The sequence below is a fragment of the Saccopteryx leptura genome, chromosome 6, assembly GCF_036850995.1.
Source record: "Saccopteryx leptura isolate mSacLep1 chromosome 6, mSacLep1_pri_phased_curated, whole genome shotgun sequence".
In the NCBI taxonomy this organism is placed as follows: domain Eukaryota; kingdom Metazoa; phylum Chordata; class Mammalia; order Chiroptera; family Emballonuridae; genus Saccopteryx; species Saccopteryx leptura.
In genome coordinates this window covers 28,054,259-28,079,412 of record NC_089508.1, presented here as the reverse complement: position 1 = coordinate 28,079,412, position 25,154 = coordinate 28,054,259, and the positions used below count along the sequence as shown (strand labels likewise).

The window sequence follows — 25,154 nt, the reverse complement described above, 5'->3', positions numbered from 1 at the left end:
GAAGTTATCATTGCTTTGATTTGCTTTTAGAGACAGTAACTAATTTATTTTGAAATTTCGCTAAACATGAAAGCAGAATGAGATTTTTGTGTTTACCAAAGGAATTTTTAAAATGTTCTCTACTTAAACATCAAAGATCACATCCTTCTTTGAAGCCTTCCCCAAACCACCAAAGCAAAGTCAGATATCCCTCTGCTGTTTCTCAAATCATTCTTCAGATCATTTTGTCACAGGAGTCATTACCCTGTACTGTCTTCTTTATAAGACTGAATTCCTTGAGGACAAAAACTAGATCTTAAGTATTTTGTACTCTTGATACTTAAAAAATGTCCCAGCACACAGTAGGCCCTCTACAAAATGCTTGTTGAATGTCTATATTCAAACTCCACTTTTCTGCTTATCAGATACAATAACTCCCTTAGGCAACTTTTTAAATCTCTTTCAGCAACAATAGGGACACAAAACCATGACCTATTTTATAGCATTGTGTGAGGAATTAAAGCACCATGATATATAGATGGCACCAAGAAATACTACTTTTTATTTTTTCCTCTGGATAGTGCATCATAAAAATATTAGAGAAACTCATCACCTTAAAGAGAACTGAAATGCTTGAAACAAACTGCACAATCACCTTGTAGAAATTTAAATTAAAAAACAAAACAAAACACCTTTTCCAGCTGTGCTTGCTAGGGACCATAATAAAACCACTAATTATTTCTATTGGTGAAGATTCCTTCTCCCTTATGTTTCAGATAGCTTTGAGCACTGGTGAGACAGATGAATGGTTCTCCACCTTTAGCACACACAGTCACCTGGAAGACTTGTTTTGCATGGGGGGGGGGGTACTGCTGTTTTTTGTTTTTGCTAGAAAACTTATTAAGGTACAGATTGCTGGGCCCTATCCCCAAGGTTTCTGATTCAGTAGATCAGGAAAGGGGCCCCAAAATTTCCATTGCTAACAATTCCCAGATGATGCTGACGATACTGGTCCAGCAACCACAGTTTGAGGGTCACTTATAAAGGCAATGCAGCCATCAAAGCCAGTCTTGCCCAGCAATTTCTTTTTGACCCTATGGAGATTATCTATCTCTCTTTCTCTGAGATTGCAAATATAAAACCAATATAAACTGGAACTGCTTGCAGCCATCTTCTCTGGCTACTACATGAAGAAAGCTATCTGTCTTAGAAGGCAAAGAGGCAAAGAAAAACAGAGCTGAGAGATAAGGACTAAAACTAAGAGTCCCTGGCAGTTATCTGAGCCCCTGCTAAGTCAGATTTGACTCTGGATTATTTAGCTACGTACTTGGGCCAATAATTCTTTTCCCCCCTTAAACTGGGTTTCTGTCCCCTGCAACTATTAGGGTCCTAACTAAAACTGTGGTGAGTAGGAGTGGAAGAGATGAAGGCACGAGGCTCTAATAACACACAGACATCCATTATAATACTAACTGAAAAGGAAACAAACTGGAACAGTGAATTTATACAAGATTACATCTGCCTGACTGATGGTGGCACAGTGGATAGAGTGTTGACCTGGGATACTAAGGTACCAGGTTCAAAACGCCGAGGTCACTGGCTTGAGCTCAGCCTCATCTAGCTTGAGCGCGAGATCATCAATACGACCCCATGGTTGCCGGCTTGAACAAGGGGTCACTGGTTGGGCTGGAACCCCCAGTCAAAGCACATCTATATGGGAAGAAATCAATGAACAACTAAAGTGCCATAACTATGAGATGATGATTCTCATCTCTCCTCCCACACACTCACTAAAAATAAAAAATTTTAAAAAAATTTAAAAAAATGACATTTTGGCTATAACCTATAATCTAAAAGATGTTACCACATTTGGTGGTTTCTTGGAAACTGATTTCCTGGCTAGAATTTGTGACCAAAACCCTTTCACAAGTTTACAAATAAGCCTTAACAGATACCACAAGAAATTAGACAACTGTGCCTTACCTAATCTCACTTAGCTTTATTAGTTATAATTTATAGTGAGCACAGATCTCTAAGTCTAGCCACAGAGTGTCATAAACTTTATTTGGCCTATAATATCAGTAATTAAAATGTGTGCTTTTACTCTCTATTCACTTATTTACATCTCTATTACAGAAAGATAACCTGATAGGTATGTCCAGGAGGTAGAAGTTGAAGAGAGAATCAGACTTACAAGCCATCTGTATTAATATGACAATCGAAGTCAAGAAATTGGATAGTCTGCCAAGGATAAGATGTTCTGCAAAGATTCCTAACCTGGCCTGGCCTATGGTGGTGCAGTGGATAGACAGTCAACCTGGAATGCTGAGGTTACTGGTTCAAATCCCTGGGCTTGCCTGGTCAAGGCACATACAACAAGCAAGCAATAAACTAAAGTGAAGCAACTATAGTTCTCACTCCTCCCACCCCAACCCCATTTTGTAAAATCAATAAATATTAAAAAAAAAAAAAAAAAAGATTCCTAACCTGGTTCACACATGAGCTTTAGCCGGGGTTGGGGGAACGAGGAATCTATGAAGTTCCAAACTGCAGGTAAAGCTTACTAGACATGTGCATTTTTCTAGTAAGAGGGGTCATTACTTATGTCTGATACTGAGAGGACAAGACCCAAAAAAGCATTAAGAATTACTGGTTCAAGGAAAGGATATATTAGAGAAAAGACTGATGAAATGGGGATGGAAGGAGACTTGGCTTGGGGTGGTGAACACACAATATACAGATGATGTATTATAGAAGTGTACGCCTGAAACCTATGTAATTTAATTAACCAATGTCACCCCAATAAATTAAATTTAAAAAAAGAAGAGACTTATGAAGAACACTTGTATTCAGAAGAGAAATTGAGAATTTATCAATTACTAAGTACCTATTAAAATTGTGTTATATGACATTACATATCATATTTCATTTAATCCTGATTATAACCTTGTGAGATGGGTACTGGTAGCTTAATTTTGCAATAAGAAAACTGAGGCACAATTAATGAGGAGACTTGATAAAGGCTAAGAAACTATCCAAGCTACCACACTGTAGTGGAAGGTAAGATAAAACATCAAAGAATGGGGCATATCATTTCATCTCCAGTGTTCATCATTTCTTTCAGAGCAAGCAATATATCTGAGAACTAATTGTTCAGGTCAAGAATATATAGTCTGGGCCCTGGCCGGTTGGCTCAGCGGTAGAGCATCGGCCTGGCGTGCGGGGGACCCGGGTTCAATTCCTGGCCAGGGCACACAGGAGAAGCGCCCATTTGCTTCTCCACCCCCACCCCCTCCTTCCTCTCTGTCTCTCTCTTCCCCTCCCGCAGCCGAGGCTCCATTGGAGCAGAGATGGCCCGGGCGCTGGGGATGGCTCCTTGGCCTCTGCCCCGGGTGCTAGAGTGGCTCTGGTCGCGGCAGAGCAACGCCCCAGAGGGGCAGAGCAACGCCCCGGAGGGGCAGAGCATCGCCCCCTGGTGGGCAGAGCGTCGCCCCTGGTGGGCGTGCCGGGTGGATCCTGGTCGGGCACATGCGGGAGTCTGTCTGACTGTCTCTCCCCGTTTCCAGCTTCAGAAAAATACAAAAAAAAAAAAAAAAAAAAAGAATATATAGTCTGGACCCCGGCTAGTTGGCTCAGCGGTAGAGCATCGGCCCATGTGTGGAAGTCCCGGGTTCGATTCCTAGCCAGGGCACACAAGAGAAGCGCCCATCTGCTTCTCCACCCTTCCCTCTTTCCTTTCTTTCTTTCTTTTTTTTTTTTTTTTTTTTTTTGTATTTTTGTATTTTTCTGAAGCTGGAAACGGGGAGAGACAGACAGACTCCCGCATGCGCCCGACCGGATCCACCCGGCACGCCCACCAGGGGCGATGCTCTGCCCACCAGGGGGCGATGCTCTGCCCCTCCGGGGCAGAGGCCAAGGAGCCATCCCCAGCGCCCGGGCCATCTTTGCTCCAATGGAGTCTCCGCTGCAGGAGGGGAAGAGAGAGACAGAGAGGAAGAAGGGGGGATTGGAGAAGCAAATGGGCGCTTCTCCTATGTGCCCTGGCTGGGAATCGAACCTGGGTCCCCTGCACGCCAGGCCGACGCTCTACCGCTGAACCAACCGGCCAGGGCCCCTCTTTCCTTTCTTTCTATCTCTCTCTTCCCCTCCTACAGCCAAGGCTCCATTGGAGCAAAGTTGACCTGGGCGCTGAGGATGGCTCCATGGCCTCTGCCTCAGGCGCTAGAATGGCTCCGATTGCAGCGGAGCAATGCCCCAGATGGGCAGAGCATTGCCCCCTGGTGGGCATGCCAAGTGGATCCCGGTAGGGCACATCCAGGAGTCTGTCTGTCTGCCTCCCCCCACCCTACCCCTGCTTCTCACTTTGGAAAAATACTAAAAAAAAAAAAAAAAGAATATAAACTCGAGATAACAATAAGAACAAAATTACTGAATGCTTTTAATTAAGGCATTAAATTATTAAATAAATAAAATTATTTCTATGGTTGTATAAATCTGAAAGCTTGGCAGTTTGGCAAACTCTATTAATGCCATCGTAAAAGTAACAGTTTGAGTCCAAAGTAGTCATTCTAGGGAATGAAGGTTGGGATAAGGGCCACTGAGGTTGCAACTGCTATTTAGGAAAAGTTCACAACAAGAAACAACACTGCCAACAATCAGGGTCAATAAAATATGGCAAATTTGCCTAAATTACCCTTCTTTCCCCCAATATTTATAAATTCTGGCTCGTAATCTAATGAAAATATTTAAAATAAAATAAAGTACTTCCTATTTATTGTCTAAATGAGCCTAGAAGAGTCACAAGTTCTTGCTGGGATCCCTTCCCCCCTTCTAACACCTTGGCATGATTGGTAGCAACTTTCATAGCAAGAAGGTCTTAATCCACTCTGAAGTGGTGTTTCAGAATGTCACGAGCCAGAGGTAAGCAAGAAGCACAGTCTAATCTTTTTTTTTTTTAAATGGGGCGACATCAATAAATCAGGGTACATATATTCAAAGAAAACATGTCCAGGTTATCTTGTCATTCAATTCTGTTGCATACCCATCACCCAAAGAAAGATTGTCCTCTGTCACCTTCTATTTAGTTTTCTTTGTACCCCTCCCCCCCCCATAACCACCACACCAGGGGTCCCCAAACGTTTTACACAGGGGGCCAGTTCACTGTCCCTCAGACCGCTAGAGGGCCGGACTATAAAAAAAAACTATGAACAGGCCCTGGCCGGTTGGCTCAGCGGTAGAGCGTCGGCCTGGCGTGCAGGGGACCTGGGTTCGATTCCCGGCCAGGGTACATAGGAGAAGCGCCCATTTGCTTCTCCACCCCCCCCTTCCTCTCTGTCTCTCTCTTCCCCTCCCGCAGCCAAGGCTCCACTGGAGCAAAGATGGCCCGGGCGCTGGGGATGGCTCCTTGGCCTCTGCCCCAGGCGCTAGAGTGGCTCTGGTCGCGGCAGAGCAATGCCCCAGAGGGGCAGAGCATCGCCCCCTGGTGGGCAGAGCATCGCCCCTGGTGGGCGTGCCGGGTAGATCCCGGTCGGGCGCATGCGGGAGTCTGTCTGACTGTCTCCCGTTTCCAGCTTCAGAAAAAAAAACAAAAACAAAAAAAAACTATGAACAAATCCTTATGCACACTGCACATATCTTATTTTAAAGTAAGAAAACAAAACGGGAACAAATACAATATTTCAAATAAAGAACAAGTAAATTTAAATCAACAAACTGACCAGTATTTCAATGGGAACTATGCTCCTCTCACTGACCACCAATGAAAGAGGTGCCCCTTCCAGAAGTGCGGCAGGGGCTGGATAAATGGCCTCAGGGGGCCACATGCGGCCCGCGGGCCGTAGTTTGGGGACCCCTGCACCACACTCTTGTCCATGTCTCTTAGTCTCGTTTTTATGTCCCACCAATGTATGGAATCCTGCAGTTCTTGTTTTTTTCTGATTTACTTATTTCACTCCGTATAATGTTATCAAGATCCCACCATTTTGTTGTAAGTGATCCAATGTCATCATTTCTTATGGCTGAATAGTATACCATGGTGTATATGTGCCACATCTTCTTTATCTAGTCTTCTATTTTTTTTTTACAGTGATTAAAGCCTTTAAGCAAACTCTTGGCCAATACAGCAAGAATCCATGCACAGTCTAATCTTTTGCACAGGGATTAAAGGTAGTTATTCACAGATATAGCCGAATGTAATGTTACATGTATGCTATAGGCAAGGCATCGTTTTTATCTGTCTCAACTATCCTCTTCTTAAGACTGTGACTAATATTAAAATACTTTATTGTTGAAGACAAATGCAAATAAACTGAGTTCTAGGGTGAATAAATGGTTCCAGTCATAGCTAAAAGAAATCTTTAACATAGCTGTTTTTCTCTTTAGAAAGAGAACCTAAAATGAAGTTGATGTGCACTTCAGGTGGGAATGGAAACTGGTAAAGCCTTTTTGTGTGTGTGTGTGTGGCCAAGACAGAGAGTCAGACAGAGGGACAGATAGGGACAGACTGACAGGAAGGGAGAGAGATAAGCAACATCAATTTTTTGTTGAGGCTCCTTAGTGGTTCATTGATTGATTTCTCACATGTGCTTTGACCAGGAGGCTACAGCAGACCGAGTAACCCCTTGCTTGAGCCAGCGACCTTGGGCTCAAGCTGGCGAGCCTTGCTCAAACCAGATGAGCCCGTGCTCAATCTGGCGACCTCGGGGTCTCGAACCTGGGTCCTTCACATCCCAGTCCGATGCTCTATCCACTGCGCCACCACCTGGTCAGGTTGGTACAGCCTTTTTAAAACATAATTTGGCAATATGCATGTGAAAGCTTTTTAAATAAACAGATATGGAGGAATTTATCAACAGAAATCATCAGACCAATCAGGTAATTTATACCAGTAGTTCTTAAGCTTTAACATGCATCAGAATCACCTACAGAGCTTGTAAGACCATAGATTGCTGGGCCCCAATAGAAGAGTTTCTGATTTTGTAAGTCTGGATGGAGGCCAAATATCTGTCCTTCAAACAAATTCCCGGGTAACACTAATACTATACTGGTCCAAGGATCACACTGAGAACTACTGAGCTATACAAGAACTTTTATAAAGCCATGAAAAATGTAGATCTATATTTATTGATGTAATGTACATATGCAGTAGTGTGCTAATAAATCTGGATGAAATTGGGCACAAAGAGGGAAGCCCTGATTTGTAGCATTTGCCAACTTCCATGGTGTAACTGCTATCATCATAGCTAATATCAAGTTACCAATGATCTGGGTTTGCATAATTCATTAATAATTGGTTCTAGTGAGCCAGTGCACACCATCTAGAAAAGATCCCAAAAGTATTTAAGGTAAAATGGCAATAGCAATTGAATAGAAAGATTATGAGAATTTTAATTTCTTTATGGTTTTCTATATTTTAATTGTTTTATAATGAATATCCTGATTTTTTTTATAATAAAAAGCTATTAACATTTTGAAATAAAGTAATTAATTTAGAGTTCTTAATACTTGCAATTTAGCACCCCCTCTATGAAAGGGGGCAGTGATGTTTAAGTGCAGGCCTAAGTGTACTTGTGCACTATCCTTCTATGCTAAGCTGGCCTTGCCAAAGGGAAAAGAGAGAGAAAGAGAGAGAGAAAAGGATAAGGCTCAACTGGGAAATTTTTAATTCTAGTCCTGGAACATCCAGAGCTAGATGTCATCTTTATAAAATGAAGCATTAATACTTGTCCTAGAGTCCAATTAGAAAACAGATGAAGACAGCCTGCAACCTGCGGCAGACCTCGATCCACAAAGAGAACAAGAGCATAACCCCTCTGGCCTTGCCTCATCCAAATGCAAGCTTGATTAACATTTCGCTCCAGTGTTGTGAATGAGAGAAAAACCAAAGACCGCACAGATGTTCTAGAATAGAAGACTAAATAACTTAAAGCCATAAAGTGGAATAAAATATGCAAGGTTGATATAGAAGTATTTCCAACAACATGGGAAAATGGTCATAAATTACCGTGAAATGAAAAGTGTAAGTTATAAAAACTGTACATATGATCTTATTAATACACAAAAACATACATTTGTTCATCTGTATATAAATTTGTATGTGTAAGAATATTTAAAGACCAGAATGATACAGCCAAAGTTAATAATAATCATCTCTGGATTGGAAGTATTACAGATGATCTCTTAATATTTGCCTATTAGTATTTTCAAAAATATCTACAAGAGGCTCTGACCAGTTAGCTCAGTCAGTTAAGAGCATCATTCAGAAACAAGGTTGCAGGTTTGATCCCTCGTCAGGACACACACAGGTAACCAAAAAATGCACAACTGAGTGGAACAACAAATGCTTCCCTTCCCCCTCCACTCTCTCTCCCTTCTTCTCTGAATAGCACTGACAAAGCTCTAAAAATTGAACTGACATTGGACCCACAACCCACTGAAGGCTAAAACAAAAATATCAACATTTGCTATGAAATGTAAAGAAAACATAGAATCTCATTATATAATACTCAAAATATCCAGGATACAAACCAAAACTACTCAGCATAAGAAGAACAAAAATCGCAACTCACATGCAAAAAGGCAACACCAATGAAGAGAGACTTAGATATTGGAATAATCTGACAGCGACTTTAAAGCAGCTACTATGAACATCAACCACTCTTGAAATAAATATTAAATTATAAATTATCAGCAAAAAAATAAATAAATAGAAGACATAAAGAAGAACCAAATAGAAATTTTAGAACTGAAAAAGACAATAACCAAAATATAAGCCTTACCACTATAAAACTCTTGGAAGAAGAAGTATGGGAAGAGCTTCATGACATTAGATTATGGAATGATTCCATGAATATGACACCAAAAGCAAAGACAACAGTAAAATGAGATAAGATGAACTACATCAAAATTGAAAACCTCTGCTCATCAAAGGGCACAATTAAAAGAATAAAAAGTCAGCCTACAAAATGGAAGAAAATGTTTGCAAGTCTTATATTTGATAAGGGCTTAATATCCAAAACTCCTACAACTCAACAACAACAAAACACCTTGGCCCTGGCCGGTTGGCTCAGCGGTAGAGCGTCGGCCTAGCGTGCGGAGGACCCGGGTTCGATTCCCGGCCAGGGCACACAGGAGAAGCGCCCATTTGCTTCTCCACCCCTCCGCCGCGCTTTCCTCTCTGTCTCTCTCTTCCCCTCCCGCAGCCAAGGCTCCATTGGAGCAAGGATGGCCCGGGCGCTGGGGATGGCTCCTCGGCCTCTGCCCCAGGCGCTAGAGTGGCTCTGGTCGCAATATGGCGACGCCCAGGATGGGCAGAGCATCGCCCCCTGGTGGGCAGAGCGCCGCCCCATGGTGGGCGTGCCGGGTGGATCCCGGTCGGGCGCATGCGGGAGTCTGTCTGACTGTCTCTCCCTGTTTCCAGCTTCAGAAAAATGAAAAAAAAAAAAAAAAAAAAAAAAAAAACAACAAAACACCTCAATTAGAAAATAGGCAAAGGACTTGAATAGACATTCCCCAGAGAAGATATTCAAAATCAGCACATGAAAAGATGCCCAGATGCTCAATATCACTAATCATTAGGGAATACATATCAAAACCACAATGAGATACTAACCTCACACCCATGCATCAGGATGGCTACTATTAAAAATTAAATAGAGCCCTGGCCGGTTAGCTCAGTGGTAGAGCGTCGGCCTGACGTGGAGTCCCGGGTTCGATTCCTAGCCAGGGCACACAGGAGAAGCGCCCATCTGCTTCTCCACCCCTCCCCCTCTCTTTCCTCTCCCGCAGCCAAGGCTCCATTGGAGCAAAGTTGGCCCGGGCGCTGAGGATGGCTCTGTGGCCTCTGCCTCAGGCGCTAGAATGGCTCTGGTTGCAACAGAGCAACGCCCCAGATGGGCAGAGCATTGCCCCCTGGTGGGCGCCGGGTGGATCCTGGTTGGGCGCATGCGGGAGTCTGTCTGACTGCCTCCCTGTTTCCAACTTCAGAAAAAAATACAAAAAAAAAAATATTTAAATTAAATAGAAACAGAAAATAGCAACTGTTGGTGAGGATACGGAGAAACTGGAACACTTGTTCTGTCAGTGGGAATATAAAATGGTACAGCCACTATGGAAAACAGTATGACAGTTTCTCAAAAATTAAAGATAGAGTTATTATACAATCCAGCAATTCCACTTCTGGTTATATACACCCAAAAGAATTGAAAGCAGGAACTCAAAGAACTATTTCTATACCTATGTTCATAGCAGCATTATTCACAATAACCAAAAGGGGAAGCAACTCAAGTGTCCATCAAAAGATAAACAGATAAATAAAATGTAGTATATATGTGTGTGTGCATATGTAAAATGGAATATTGTTCAGACTTAAAAATGAATGAAATTCTGACACATGCTACATCACAGACTATCTATCCTTCAGGATATTATGTTAAGTGAAATAAGAACCTATGGCTTGCAAGCCAGATGTGGCTCTTTTGATGGCTGCATCTGGCTCGCAGACAAATCTTTAATAAAAAAAATAATAACGTTAAAAATATAAAACATTGGCCTGACCAGGCAATGGTGCACTGGATAGAGTGTCAGACTGGGACACAGAGGACCCAGGTTTGAAACCTCGAGGTTGCCAGCTTGAGCATCCGGCTTGAGCACGGGCTCACAAGCCTGAGCGAGGGGTCGCTGGCTTGAGCCCAAAGGTCACTGACTTGAGCAAGGGGTCACTCGCTCGGCTGTAGCCCCCTGGTCAAGGCACAAATGAGAAAGCAATCACTGAACAACTAAGGAGCTGCAATGAAGAACTGATGCTTCTCATCTCTCTCCCTCCCTGTCTGTCTGTCCCTATCTGTCCCTCTCTCTGACTCTCTCTGTATCTGTCAAAAATAAATAAATAAATAAATAAATAAATAAATAAATAAATAAATAAATAAAATATAAAACATTCTCATGTATTACAATCCATTCATTTCCTACTGCTCATGTTCATGGTTGCGGGTGGCTGGAACCAATCACAGCTGTCCTCTGGGACAACACCGAATTTTTATTGCATAATTCTTAATATACATGGGTCATTGTATGGCGCTCACAAAATTACATTTTAAAATATGTGGCATTCATGGCTCTCTCAGCCAAAAAGGTTCCCGACCCCTGACATGAGGAGTCAAATTCATAAACAGAAAGCAGAATGCTGGTTGCCAGTGGTGAGAGGGAGAGAGAAACAAGGAGGTATTGTTTAATGATTACAGAGTTTCACCCGACCAGGCATTGGTGTAGTGGATAGAGCATTGGCCTGGGACGCCAAGGACCCAGGTTCAAAACCCTGAGGTCGTCTGATCAGGCAGTGGTGCAGCAGATAGAGTGTCGGATTGGGATGCAGAGGACCCAGGTTTGAGACCCCAAGGTCGCCAGCTTGAACACGGGCTCATCTGGTTTGAGCAAAGCTCACCAGCTTGGACCCAAGGTCACTGGCTTGAGCAAGGGGTTACTCGGTCTGCTGAAGGCCCGCGGTCAAGGCACATATGAGAAAGCAATCAATGAACAACTAAGGTGTCACAGTGAAAAACTGATGATTGATGCTTCTCATCTCTCTTCGTTCCTGCCTGTCTGTCCCTATCTATCCCTCCTCTCTCTGACTCTCTCTGTCCCTGTAAAACAAAACAAAACAAAACCCCTGACCTCACTGGCTTGGGTGCAGGCTTAACAGCGTAAGCACGGGGTCACCAGCTTGAGCGTGTAATCATAGACATGACCCCATGGTCTCTGGCTTGAAGCCCAAGGTCACTGGCTTGAGCAAGGGGTCACTTGCTCTGCTGTAGCCTCCCGGTCAAGACATATATGAGAAAGCAATCAGTGAACAACTAAGGTGCCACAACAAAGAATTGATACTTCTCATCTGTCTCCCTTCTTGTCTCTCTTTCTCTCTCGCAAAACAAAGAAACAAAAAACCCCAAAATTATAGTTTCAGTTTTGCAAGATGAAGAGGTCTGGAGATTGGTTGCACAACAATGTGAGTGTACTTAACATTATTGACCTGTGCACTTAAAAATAATATAGTAAATTTTATGCTATGCTAATCACTTCCTTATCACAAATTTTAAAAAACATTTTGTTAAACATTTCATACACAGAAAATACTACATCTGTGAACAATGAGGAAGAGGAAGGACACGCACAGGAACAGTAACACAACTTCTGTTTTGCCAAAAACCTGTATAAGCATGAACTGAATGCCACTTTTCTATTGAGAATTCTTATAATTTTAGAAATCTCATCAAAAAAGAATGGTAAATAGGTGTACCACAAACCCCAAAGAAATATAATTAATGCCTTTAACAGTTATTCAAAATTCTTTTTGCATTTTAAAAGAGTATCTATACAGTCAATTATCTTTACAAGAGAACCTTACCATTTACCTCCTTCCAGGGACTGAATAAAGTGCCATAGACTAAACACAACCACATTTGCAATTTCTAAAGAGGGTTTTTGGAGTTTTTATTGTTGTTTTATAGCTTCAGTCAAAAAAGCAGTATCTCATTAACATAAGGAATTTTTATTCCCTTAAACACAGGACTTGTGGCCTGACCAGGCGGTGGTGCAGTGGATAGAGCATCAGACTGGGAGGCGGACGACCCAGGTTCAAGACCCCGAGGTCGCCAGCTTGAGCGCAGGCTCATCGGGTTTGAGCAAAGCTCACCAGCTTGGACCCAAGCTCACTGGCTTGAACAAGGGGTTACTCGGTCTGCTGTAGCCTCACGGTCAAGGCACATATGAGAAAGCAATCAATGAACAACTAAGGTGTTGTAACGTACAATGAAAAACTGATGATTGATGCTTCTCATCTCTCTGTTCCTGTTGTCTGTCCCTGTCTATCCCTCTCTCTGATTCTCTCTCTATCTCTGTAAAAACAAACAAACAAACAAAAAAACAAACAAACACAGGATTTGTGGAATGGAGGCAACATAAAGCAGTGTAAACAAACCTAGAGAAGGTGTTACTGGCAATTTACCTACTCAAACTTCTGAAGAGCAAAAGCAAGCTAAAAAAAAATGCTGTAAACAAAAACCCAAGTTAATTGTTTAAAGTTTTTATACATGTTCGTATATATGTGCATTTATTTTATTGTTATTTAAGATGTAATATTTTATGCTACCTATAATCATTATTCCCAATCTATGTCTACTGGAAAACATCTCATTTTGCTTTCAAAAGCAAAACTAAACAAAGAATAAAACAAAACAAAAAACACCTCAGCTTTCCCAATTATTGTACCTTTTTTTAAAAGTGATTTTATAAATAAATAAATAAAAATGATTTTATGGCAGGTTAGGGGGCGGAGGGGACGAGAAATTTCAACTCATAGTAGCTTCACTTTAGTTGTTCACTGCTCACTTGTTTTATGAACCTTGACAGGGCAAGCCCAGGGAATTGTACACTTGAAATCTATATAATTTGATTAACCAATGTCACCCCAATAGAAAAAAAATACAAATTACAGCAGATTATATTTTCCAAAGATGGCTGCAATGGCAGATCCCATCCCATAGGTCTTCTTATAATATGATGATACTCCTCTCTTCATATGGTAGGGTCTACGCCCACACCCTTCTCTGAATCTGGGTGGACCTTTCTGACTACCTCAACCAACAGAAAATTGCAGAGTAATACCATGTGACTTCCAAAACTAAGTTAAATATGCCATGCAATTTCGCCTTGTTCTCTTCTCTTGGGATGCTCTGTCTTGGAACCCAGCCACCATGCTGTGAGAAAACCAAGCAGCCAAAAGGGAAGGTCATGTGTAGGTGTTCTGGCTGACAGCCCAGGCTGAGGTCCTTGCCAACAGCCAGCATCAGCCACCAGACACTTGACTGAGTGAGCTTTCAAATGATTCCAGCTCCCAGCCCTTGAGCCAACCCTACCCTTCCAGCCACTCCGCCTCACACCACATGTTGACAGAGACAAGCTGTCCCCACCAAGTGAGCCTTACCCAAATTGCAGATACATGAGCAAAACAAATAATTGGCATGTTTTAAACCACTAAGTTTGAGGTGGTTTGTTATGCAACAATAGATAACTAACATGTGCTCATGAATACACTTTGGAAAATGCACAAAAGAGAAAGAAAGAATTTTAACTGTGTTAAGTTCCATCACTGTTAACATTTTGACACATATTTTACAATCAAGAAAATGTTTCACCCCACTCACCTAAGATTTCAACTGCTTCGGTTTTACCAAAATAAAGGGTTACATTTTTAAGCATAGCCAACTGTTTGCATCTAACAAGAAATACGAAGGGACCTGACTGGAGGTGGTGCAGTGAATAAAGCATCAACCTGGGACGCTGAGGTCCCAGATTTGAACCCCGAGGTCAGTAGCTTGAGCGCAGGCTCACCAGCTTGAGCGCGGGATCACAGACATGACCCTATGGTCAGTGGGTTCAGTGAGGGGTCACTCACATGATCCCATGATTGCTGGCTTGAGCACAGAGGTCACTGGCTTGAAGCCCAAGGTTACTGTCTTAAGCCCAAGGCTGCTGGCTTGGCTGGAGACCCCAGTCAAGAAACATATGAGAAGCAATCAAGGAAAAACTAAAGTGATGCAACTACAAGTTGATGCTTCTCTTCTCTCCCCCTTCATTCCTGTGGTTAAAAAAGAAAAAAAGAAAAAAAAAGACAAATATTAGCATTCATTCTACTTTTCTGACCCTTGCTCTTTCTCTTTCACTTACCTGTCCTAAGTGAGCTGTCTGAGGATGGCTGGCCCACCAATATTTCAATATTCCAATCTATGGATGTGTATCAAAGATCTTCTGTTGCAAAAGCAGCTGCACTGGCCCTCTTCCCTGGAAGAAGTTGCTTAAGGCCCAAATCTGAAATTTTCAAAGAAAGAAAATATTAAATATAAATATCTCCTTTCAATCACTTGTAATTTCATCTCTACAACTAAATGGAGGCTGACAGACTAGGTTAAGATTACATGGAGGTGAATGCACAGGCTTCACTAAAAATGGAGTTGGGTAGATTCAACTTCCAGCTTGAATTCTTACTGCGTAGTTACATTATCTTAGGTAAAGCACAGAGTCTCGTCATGTGATGAAGACTGAGGAACATGATCAAAACCTTGGGTTGGGAGTCAGAAGTCCTGGTTCTAAACTGAGTTATCATTCTGCCTTGCTGTAAGAACTCATACTTCTTTGGGCTCAGAAACATCATCTCTAAAAGGAACGAGCTGCATTAGATAATAGTTTCTGAAATCTAATCCTTGAACAGGTGCCGGTTATGACCAAACATGAGTGTAAAGTTACAATTGTGTTTACTATGAGATTGTCCTTCCTATTTTTTTTGGTGTTAAAATGAGATGATGTGATAGACAGTAATTGTTTTTTACATAACCCTAAAGAGTGGAAATCAAAAGTTTATAGCCCTGTACAAATAATGTAAAATTCTTTTAGATATCTATATGATGTATATGAACTCTAAAATTCCTTCTCCTCTTAACATTCTGCATATTCATTCACTACTCAGAATATATAGAAAAGATTTATATGGTCCGAAGGAAAAATTAGTTAAAAACTGAAAAACATTAAAAAGTTATTTCGTATGGACATCTACGTTCAGATAATAATGTTTTTTAAAAGCCCACAAAGCCTGACCAGGCGGTGGCGCAGTGGACAGAGCGTCTGACTGGGACGTGGAGGACCCAGGTTCAAGACCCCGAGGTTGCCAGAGGTTGCCAGCTTGAGCGCGGGCTCATCTGGTTTGAGCAAGGCTCATCAGCTTGAGCCCAAGGTCGCTGGCTCGAGCAAGGGGTCAGTCTGCTGTAGGTCCCCCCCACCCCAACCCCATCAAGGCACATGTGAGAAATCAATCAATGAACAACTAAGGAACCGCAACGAAGAACTAATGTTTCTTATCTCTCTCCCTTTCTATCTGTCTGTCCCTATCTGTTCTTCTCTCTGACTCTATCTCTGCCACACACACACACAAAAAAAAAAAAAAGACCACAAAGCCCTGGCCAGATAGTTCAATTGGGAAAGCATTGTACCAAAGTCTAGAGGTTGCCAGTTCGATCCCTGGTCAGGGCACATTAAGGAGCAGATCAATGTTCCTGTCTCTCTCTCTCTCTCACTCACTCCCTCTCTTGCTAAAATCAATAAATAAAAAATAAAATAAAATCCCACAGAATAAGAAAAGCTGAATTTCATTTCCAATAGATGCTCTCACAAAACAATTTCAGATGTAATTTGCAAACTGTATTTTTAGCCAACAATGTGTTTCACTTAATTTCTTCCAGGGCCTGATTCTATAACAGCATTTATAATGCTTTTGAAGTTTTAGTTTCAGTTTTAACAGTTCTGTTAAAAGAGAGCTAAATACATACCCCAAAAACATAGAGGAATAACAATAGGTGTGGCAAACGCTTTTCAAATATGCCAGAAATCACACTGGGTACATTACTCATGCAAACACTTGACCTGTATTTGACCATAATAAGCCAATTAGGTTTTGTTCTAATTATATTATTTAGGTTTTGGCCTGGCCGGCTGGCTCAGTGCTAAGAGCGTCGGCCTGGCGTGCAGAAGTCCCAGGTTCGATTCCCGCCAGGGCACACAGGAGAAGCGCCCATCTGCTTCTCCACCCCTCCCCCTCTCCTTCCTCTCTGTCTCTCTCTTCCCCTCCCGCAGCAAGGCTCCAATGGAGCAAAGATGGCCCGGGCGCTGGGGATGGCTCCTTGGCCTCTGCCCCAGGCGCTAGAGTGGCTCTGGTCGCAAAAGAGCGACACCCCAGAGGGGCAGAGCATCGCCCCCTGGTGGGCAGAGCGTCGCCCCATGGTGGGCGTGCCGGGTGGATCCCAGTCGGGCGAATGCGGGAGTCTGTCTGACTGTCTCTCCCCGTTTCCAGCTTCAGAAAAATACAAAATATATATATATATATTATTTAGGTTTTGTCCATGATTACCTTTCAAATATTTCTGCCTCCATTACAGCACAATAAACTAAAATTATGAGTATTAGTAATTTTCTAATATCTTTGGATTGGAGGATAGGTGCTACCTTAAAGAGGAAATATTAATACAGAATATTATTGAAACAGAACCAGAAAAAAAAAATCTAAATTTCTAAAAACACAATTGGAAACACTAGCATTGTGAATTCACAGAATTAAATAAAAGGCTGCTGGTTCAAAGATTTGGCTTGCCAAACTTTTCCTTATGAATAAATGCTCAATACCCACTGGACATTTTACACTACCTCCAAGATGAAGAGTCTTCTGCTAACACTATGAACGCATATGAACTCCATCCTTTGACCCAACAGTCCGATCCTACTAAAATAGTTATCCTAAGTAAATGGATAGATGCAAATATATATGTACAGAAGAGCTATTACATTTGCCTACCACATAGTAGATGTTCAATAAATATTTGATGAACAAATGAATCACAGTATAGTTTATAATAGCAAAAACTATTAACAGAAACATCCACAAGTAAACAATAGCATAGCCATACACTGAAATCCTATATAGCCATTAAAATAATGCAGATCTATAATTATTATTTATTTTTTTATATTTTTTTACAGAGACAGAGAGAGAGTCAGAGAGAGGGATAGACAGAGACAGACAAGAACGGAGAGAGATGAGAAGTATCAATCATCAGTTTTTCGTTGCAACACCTTAGTTGTTCATTGATTGCTTTCTCATATGTGCCTTGACCATGGGCCTTCAGCAGACCGAGTAACCTGCTCAAGCCAGCGACCTTGGGTCCAAGCTGGTGAACTTTGCTCAAACCAGATGAGCCCGCGCTCAAGCTGGCAACCTCGGGGTCTCAAACCTGGGTCCTCCACATCCTAGTCCAACACTCTATCCACTGCGCCACCACCTGGTCAGGCAATGCAGATCTATAATTGATTTAAAATACCTTTAAAGTAAAATATAGATGTTAAAAAGAAACAGTAAAACATGTCACAGGTCCTCAGGAAAATTAAAAATAGAATTACCATATGATTCAGCAATTACATTTCTAGGTATATACTCAAAAGAACTGAACTCAAACAGGGACTCAAACAGATACTTGTACACCAACGCTCACAGTACCATTATTCACAATAGCCAAAAGATGGAAACAACCCAAGTGTCCCTTGACAGAAACACATAAACAAAATATGGTATATACATACAATAGAATATTGAGCCTTTAAAAAAGTAATGTTTTGACACATGCCATAACATAAAGGAACCTTGAAGACATGCTAAGTGAAATAAATCCAGACAAAACGACAAATACAGGGTGGAACAAAAGTAGGTTTACAGTTGTTCATATGGAAAATAACACAATAACTAATAAATAATATGAGCCCTTGGCCAGGTAGCTCAGTTGGATAGAGCATCATTCCGATGCACCAGGTTGTGGTTCGATCCCCAGTCAGGGCACATACAAAAATCAACCCATGAACCTGACTGGTGGTGGTGCAGCAGATAAGGCATTGACCTGGAATGCTGAGGTTGCAGTTTGAAGCCCCAGGCTATGAAAAGCAATTGAGGGAGGAGTTGATGCTTCCCACTCCTCCCCCATTGCCTTTCTCTCTCTGTCTCTCTAAAATCAATAAATAAAATCTAAAAAAAAAAGAACATATGAATGCATAAATAAGTGGAACAACAAATGGATGTCTCTCTCTCTTCACCCTTCCTCTCTTTCTCTAAAAATCAAATACAAGAATAAACTGTGTTTCGTGTACTCACAAATGTAAACCTACTTTGCCCAACCCCCTATTGTATGACTCCATGTCTATGAGATACTCAGAATAGTCAAATTCAGAGACAGAAAGTAGAAAGGTGGTTGTCCACGGGCTGTGGTGGGGATAAAGGTAGAGGGAAAATAGAGAGTTACATTGATGCATAAAAATGCCATGAAGGAATGTCACCCCATTAAAAAAAAAAATGCCATGAAGGTGACAGCTACCAATGTAGACTGACATAATAAGTTGTACTGGAAAATTAGATACCATGAGGGGCAATGCATTAAGTAATATGATTTTCCAAAACAATTAACAACTCTTATTGAAGTTCTGAACAAAAGAAAGTACAATTTTCCCTCAGTTTACTCAGCAATTGCAGTCCTGGAAAATTCAATGTCTATTAAAACCATGCAGCCATGGCTGGGTAGTTAGTTGGTTTAGAGCAGGGCTCGGGAACCTTTTTGGCTGAGAGAGCCATGAACGCCACATATTTTAAAATGTAATTCCATGAGAGCCATACAACAACCTGTGTACCTTACGCACTATCCAATAAAAATTTGGTGTTGTCCCGGAGGACAGCTGTGATTGGCTCTAGCCACCTGCAACCATGAACATGAGTGGTAGGAAATGAATGGATTGTAATACATGAGAATGTTTTATATTTTTAATATTTTTTTTATTAAAGATTTGTCTGCGAGCCAGATGCAGCCATCAAAAGAGCCACATCTGGCTCACGAGCCATAGGTTCCTGACACCTGGTTTAGAAAATAATTCATTAAATAAATAAAACGATGCAAAAAATACTTTGTGTTTTAATGTGAAATAATTAAGATCAGATAAGACCAAACATGTTTTTTACCTACAAGAAGGTCTGGGGGAATGTTCAATAATCATGCAGAGCTCTCATACTTTGTGGTATGTTTGGCATTTTTGGCTTCTGCTCATTGAATGCCAATGCTGCAACCACGCCGCCCAAACCTTTGTGGCAACCAAAAGTGTACCCTTCAAAGATCCAAACACCTAATAGGGGAGGTACTGACCCTTAAGAACCAGTGACTTCAAGAAAGACTAGATCCCAGTGCAGCCTCCAGACAGCCCTTTGCATGACGCCACGAAACTGAATGTAATGATAAAGCCTAACCAATGTCTAACTTTGGCAAAGGAGGAATTCTCAAATAGAGAAAAAATGTATTATTAAGAAAAATGTAAAGGCAAATAAAAACCTAAAGATACCCTAAATCAGTGGTCCCCAAACTTTTTACACAGGGGGCCAGTTCACTGTCCCTCAGACCACTGGAGGGCTGCGACATACAGTGCTCCTCTCACTGACCACCAATGAAAGAGGTGCCCCTTCCGGAAGTGCGGCAGGGGGCTGGATAAATGGCCTCAGGGGGCTGCACACGGCCCGCGGGGCCATAGTTTGGGGATGCCTGCCCTAAATAAAACTGATACATCAAACCAAAGGTTGGCAGTCTTTTAACCCATAAAGTAACAATCTTTGAGGACAGTATTGTTTTGTTAAAATACAACAAATGTCCCAACTGAAAAACACTGTAACATTCAAAGAGTATGTTACAGTTTACAAAGCATTTTAATTTTTATTGTTTAATTGCAAACTTTACTATGCTTTATAGCATAGAATTGCTTTAAGTTATAGGTTATAATTTATTGTGGTTTTTTAATAGGTTATAATTTAAGTGAACTCACAGTTTAGAAAGTAGACAAAGGACTAAAGAAATATGAAGGTAAATATTTATTTTGCAGAATGGAACAAGTGTGTATTAACTGAAATTGTTTCAGATGTCCTTAAACTTAGAAATTACCATTCTATAAGATTTATATTATATCATATCTATAATAGATAGCAATTATGAGATAGATACCATTATTCTTTTCATATTACTTATAAGGAAAACAATCTCAAAAAGGTCAAAGTCACAGTAAACTGACACTGACAGGACTTCAAGCCCTCTGATTTCAAATTCTGTGTTCCTTCCAACAAACTATACTGCTTCACAAAGGATCCGACATGGTGAAACATGGTGAACAGGTAGAAGAAAGCTTATCAGTTAATACAATCAGAAGTGTTGATGGCAAAAGATCAATATAAAGCCTCGATCTATTTTGATATGATAGTTATATTACATATATCAGTTTTTCTCAATATGAGAAATTTTTAAATGATAATACTATAATATATACTTTCATGTCTCATATGAAAAAGAAAAATATAGTAAAAAAGAAAAAAGTAAAATTTTAGCACTTATTACAGTGATATATAATCTCTAATTACTTCCTCATAATGGAAAGATTCTAGGCCAGAATCCTACTTCATCAAACGTTCCAGAATTCCACAATAGATTCTAACAAGAGTTAACAAACTCTTTTTCAAAACCTTTCAGTATGGGAGCGCACTTTCCCTTTCCAGCAAAGACTGAAGACTGCTATCCCTGGCTGAGCTGAAACACAAAAGATGTCTCGCCAGAGCAGAGCAAAGCAGACTGGCAGAGGGCACGGAGAAGCCCAGCAGCCCAGCGAGGAGCAGAGCAGAGCTGTCTAGCCTGAGAGGGTCCTGACCCCAGGGCTGCCTCATAGCCACGCTGTTTTCACAGACTTGCTATATCACAATTGAGCTGTTTCGCACTGAATCAAGATTCCTTCTTCACTGCACACCAAATTGAGGATTCCTGATGGTGCTGAATTGGCACCATAGACCATCGGTTGACACATCTTCCTTACTGAAATAACTTAGGCTTAGTAGTAAGAAACTTGCCCAAGTTCAAATAACAAGTGTAGAGGCAGAACCTGAACCCCTATTTTTAAATCTCCAAATCCATGCTATTACTATACGCTATGGTCTCTAGCTCTTGAAAGCAAGCACAATGATTTTAATTCTTGGCTTAGTCTGTACAGGCTGCTACAACAAACTACCTGACTGGGTAGTTTAAACAGTAAATCTTTATTTCTAGCAGTTCTAGAGGCTGGGAATTCCAAGGATAGGGAGCTCACAGATTTGGTGCCCTCTTCCTAATTCATAGATGGTCATCTTCTGTGTCCTCACATGGCAGAAGGGGGCAAGCGAGCTCTCTGTGGTTCTTTTCAAAGAACACTATTCCCATTCATGAGAGCTATACCTACATGACCTAATTACCTCTCAAAGTCCTCACTTCCTAATACCATCACATTGGGGATTTCAACACATGAACTTTGGGGGTACACAAACACTGAAAAACAACCTTTCAGTTTGGGGAGACATGCATAACTATTAAGAACTTTATAAATCTCGATTATCAAAAGTGCCTCTAACATAGTCACTAGATCAGGCGTCCCCAAACTACGGCCCGCGGGCCGCAATGCGGCCCCCTGAGGCCATTTATCCAGCCCCCACTGCACTTCTGGAAGGGGCACTTCTTTCATTGGTGGTCAGTGAGAGGACCACTGTATTTGGCAGCCCTCCAATGGTCTGAGGGACAGTGAACTGGCCCCCTGTGTAAAAAGTTTGGAGACCCCTGCATCCTCTCAGAAACACTAATCTGAAATTCATCTGAGAAGAGCTACATTGAAGGCTACATGAATTAGCTCTCATTTATGACTGGTAAATTAACTTTAAAACTAAACAATACTGTGCCATGCCTCTTAATAATACACTTTCACAATTCCAAACACCTATATGCACACAACGGTTTATAATATGACAAAAATAAAAGCAAAGACATATGTAAAAGGAAAAAGTAATATGTCTTATATATTTTTTGCCTTATTATTTCAGCTGATGAAACACGGAAGTTAAGATCATTTATCAGCAAGCACAATCTTCTTGGACACATTTTTATTTATTTATTTTTTTATTTTATTTTTTTTCATTTTTCTGAAGCTGGAAACAGGGAGAGACAGACAGACTCCCGCATGCGCCCGACCGGGATCCACCCGGCAAGCCCACCATGGGGCGACGCTCTGCCCACCAGGGGGCGATGCTCTGCCCCTCCTGGGCGTCGCCATGCTGCGACCAGAGCCACTCTAGCGCCTGGGGCAGAGGCCAAGGAGCCATCCCCAGCGCCCGGGCCATCTTTGCTCCAATGGAGCCTTGGCTGCGGGAGGGGAAGAGAGAGACAGAGAGGAAAGCGCGGCGGAGGGGTGGAGAAGCAAATGGGCGCTTCTCCTGTGTGCCCTGGCCGTGAATCGAACCCGGGTCCTCCGCACGCTAGGCCGACGCTCTACCGCTGAGCCAACCGGCCAGGGCTTGGACACATTTTTAAAGGGCAGAATAATATACTCAGGCTTCCTTAAAAAATAGTTGGTAATGATCTACAAGACATTAATTCAAATTCAAAATCCAAGAAGAAAGAATAATTGACATGCTATTTAAAAAAAAAATCTTTTTTTAATTTATGCTTTTGAAATCATCAGTAGTATAAATCACTGGAGTGAAGGCTTTAGGAGTTATAATATGCAAGCATATTTGTTATAACCTACACACACAAACTTGAAAGTTCATCTTTTAATATTTTATCCCTTCTTTTTGTTCCTCTTTTCTAAAGAGGATCTTTATTTCAGTCATAACTATGGCTGTCTAAGCCAAAATCTCTACCTCAAACAACATCTATTTCCTCCCTTGTGCACACTATTACATTCCTTTTTCTTTTCTTTTTTTTATAGTTTATTTATTTATTTATTTTTTGTATTTTTCTGAAGTTGGAAACGGGGAGACAGTCAGACTCCCGCATGCACCCGACCGAGATCCACCTGGCATGCCCACCAGGGGGCGATGCTCTGCCCATCTGGGGCGTTGCTCTGTTGCAACCAGGGCCATTCTAGCACCTGAGGCAGAGGCCATGGAGCCATCCTCAGTGCCAGGGCCAACTTTGCTCCACTGGAGCCTTGGCTGCGGGAGGGGAAGAGAGAGACAGAGAGGAAGGAGAGGGGGAAGGGTGGAGAAGCAGATGGGCGCTTCTCCTGTGTGCCCTGGCCGGGAATCAAACCTGGGACTCCTGCACGCCAGGCCGACACTCGACTACTGAGCCAACCGGCCAGGGCCATACATTTCTTTTTCTTAACCTAAAATTTACTCCATTACAAGTCCCACATCTCTAGATACTGCACTAACTTTGATTAGCAGCTAACAGAAACTATTTATATATGCAATAGAGCTTAAAAGAGTATCAATGACCTATTTCTAAAACACTACCACAAATACAAATAACAAAGCATTTCAGCCCATTGTTATATCAAAAAAAAAAGTTTGCAATTCATTCTAAAATTTTCTAATTAAGTGCAGAGATTAAAATTAGATTTCAATGTCTTACCCAAAAACCTCTAAATATGGCAATCCCTGACACATTCCAGATTTTTGAATACTGATTGATAAGCACTTTTGAATGTGTGTGTGTGTGTGTGTGTGTGTCTAAAAGGAGAAACCAACAAGTATAGACTCACTTGAATATATTAAAGCTACCATATATATGTATATAAACATACTAATCATTTCATCAGCACAAGGAAACGCTAAGAAGTAGGGGCTATAATTCCAATTTTCAATATAAGAAAACATGGCTTTGAAAGATTAAAAAGAGTTCTAGTCAAGATAGTGTAATACATGCTGCCAAATAACAACTGATATATATACAGATGTATAGCCTAGCCCCGTGATGGCGAACCTATGACACGTGTATTAGCACTGAAACGCGTAGCCATTTTCGATGACACACGGCTGGCTGCAAACCAGAGAAGTTTGGTGCTGCATGCTGAGAAGGACGTTTCATCCTCAGCTCCTGCACGGCCAGGTGCAGTAGCCGAGGATAAAACATTTGCTGTAGTGTAGACACTCTGTGCCGGAGGTCTGTAGGCCAAAACAACAGAACTCTGGCACAAAGCGTCTAGTTCTGGGACTTCCGGTTAGGCCGTTAGGGGATCTTTGACCTCACTTCCCGCTGGCAGAGCAGGGAGCAGGGGAATGCCGCGGGGGACATATCTCTGGGGGCCCTGTGATCCCTGTTACCAGCAACCACATAACCACAGCAACCATCATCCAATCTACTGTTCTGGGGTGTCGAGGATTTCTAATTGACCATCATTACTGAGATAAGTGAGAGGGAAGCTGGGAGAGGCGAGGGCCTGTGCTATGGGTGCCGTTTCCCGCCACTAGAAATAGCAGCAGCCATCTTAATTTACATAAGATGCAATCTGCAGAATTTCAAGACAGCATCTGGGCTCAGGTGTTTGTCGACTTGAGGTCAAAGCTTGAGAATCTGGAAAGGTGCTGCTTGGAGAATCAAGAGGAGTGCCACTACAAACAGGAAATTTGGAGTGCCTGGAACCGATTACCAGACACTTTTAGCACCCTGAAAAATATAGCAATGGCTTTACTCACAATTTTCTGCTCTATGTACTTTTGTCAGACCTTATTCTCAGCGTCAAATAATACCAAAACCAACAAAAGAAACATT

General features: G+C 41.7%; 1 protein-coding gene across 8 annotated transcripts in view; it reads right to left on the bottom strand.

Moving 5' to 3' along the window:
* Positions 1-25,154, bottom strand: part of NUMB (NUMB endocytic adaptor protein) — a 177,174-nt gene that overhangs the window by 112,531 nt on the left and 39,489 nt on the right. For all 8 annotated transcript variants that reach the window (XM_066343083.1, XM_066343080.1, XM_066343086.1 and 5 more), the window contains exon 2: positions 14,701-14,841. The gene's annotated coding sequence lies outside the window, so the exon portion shown is untranslated. The remainder of the gene's footprint in view (positions 1-14,700; positions 14,842-25,154) is intronic.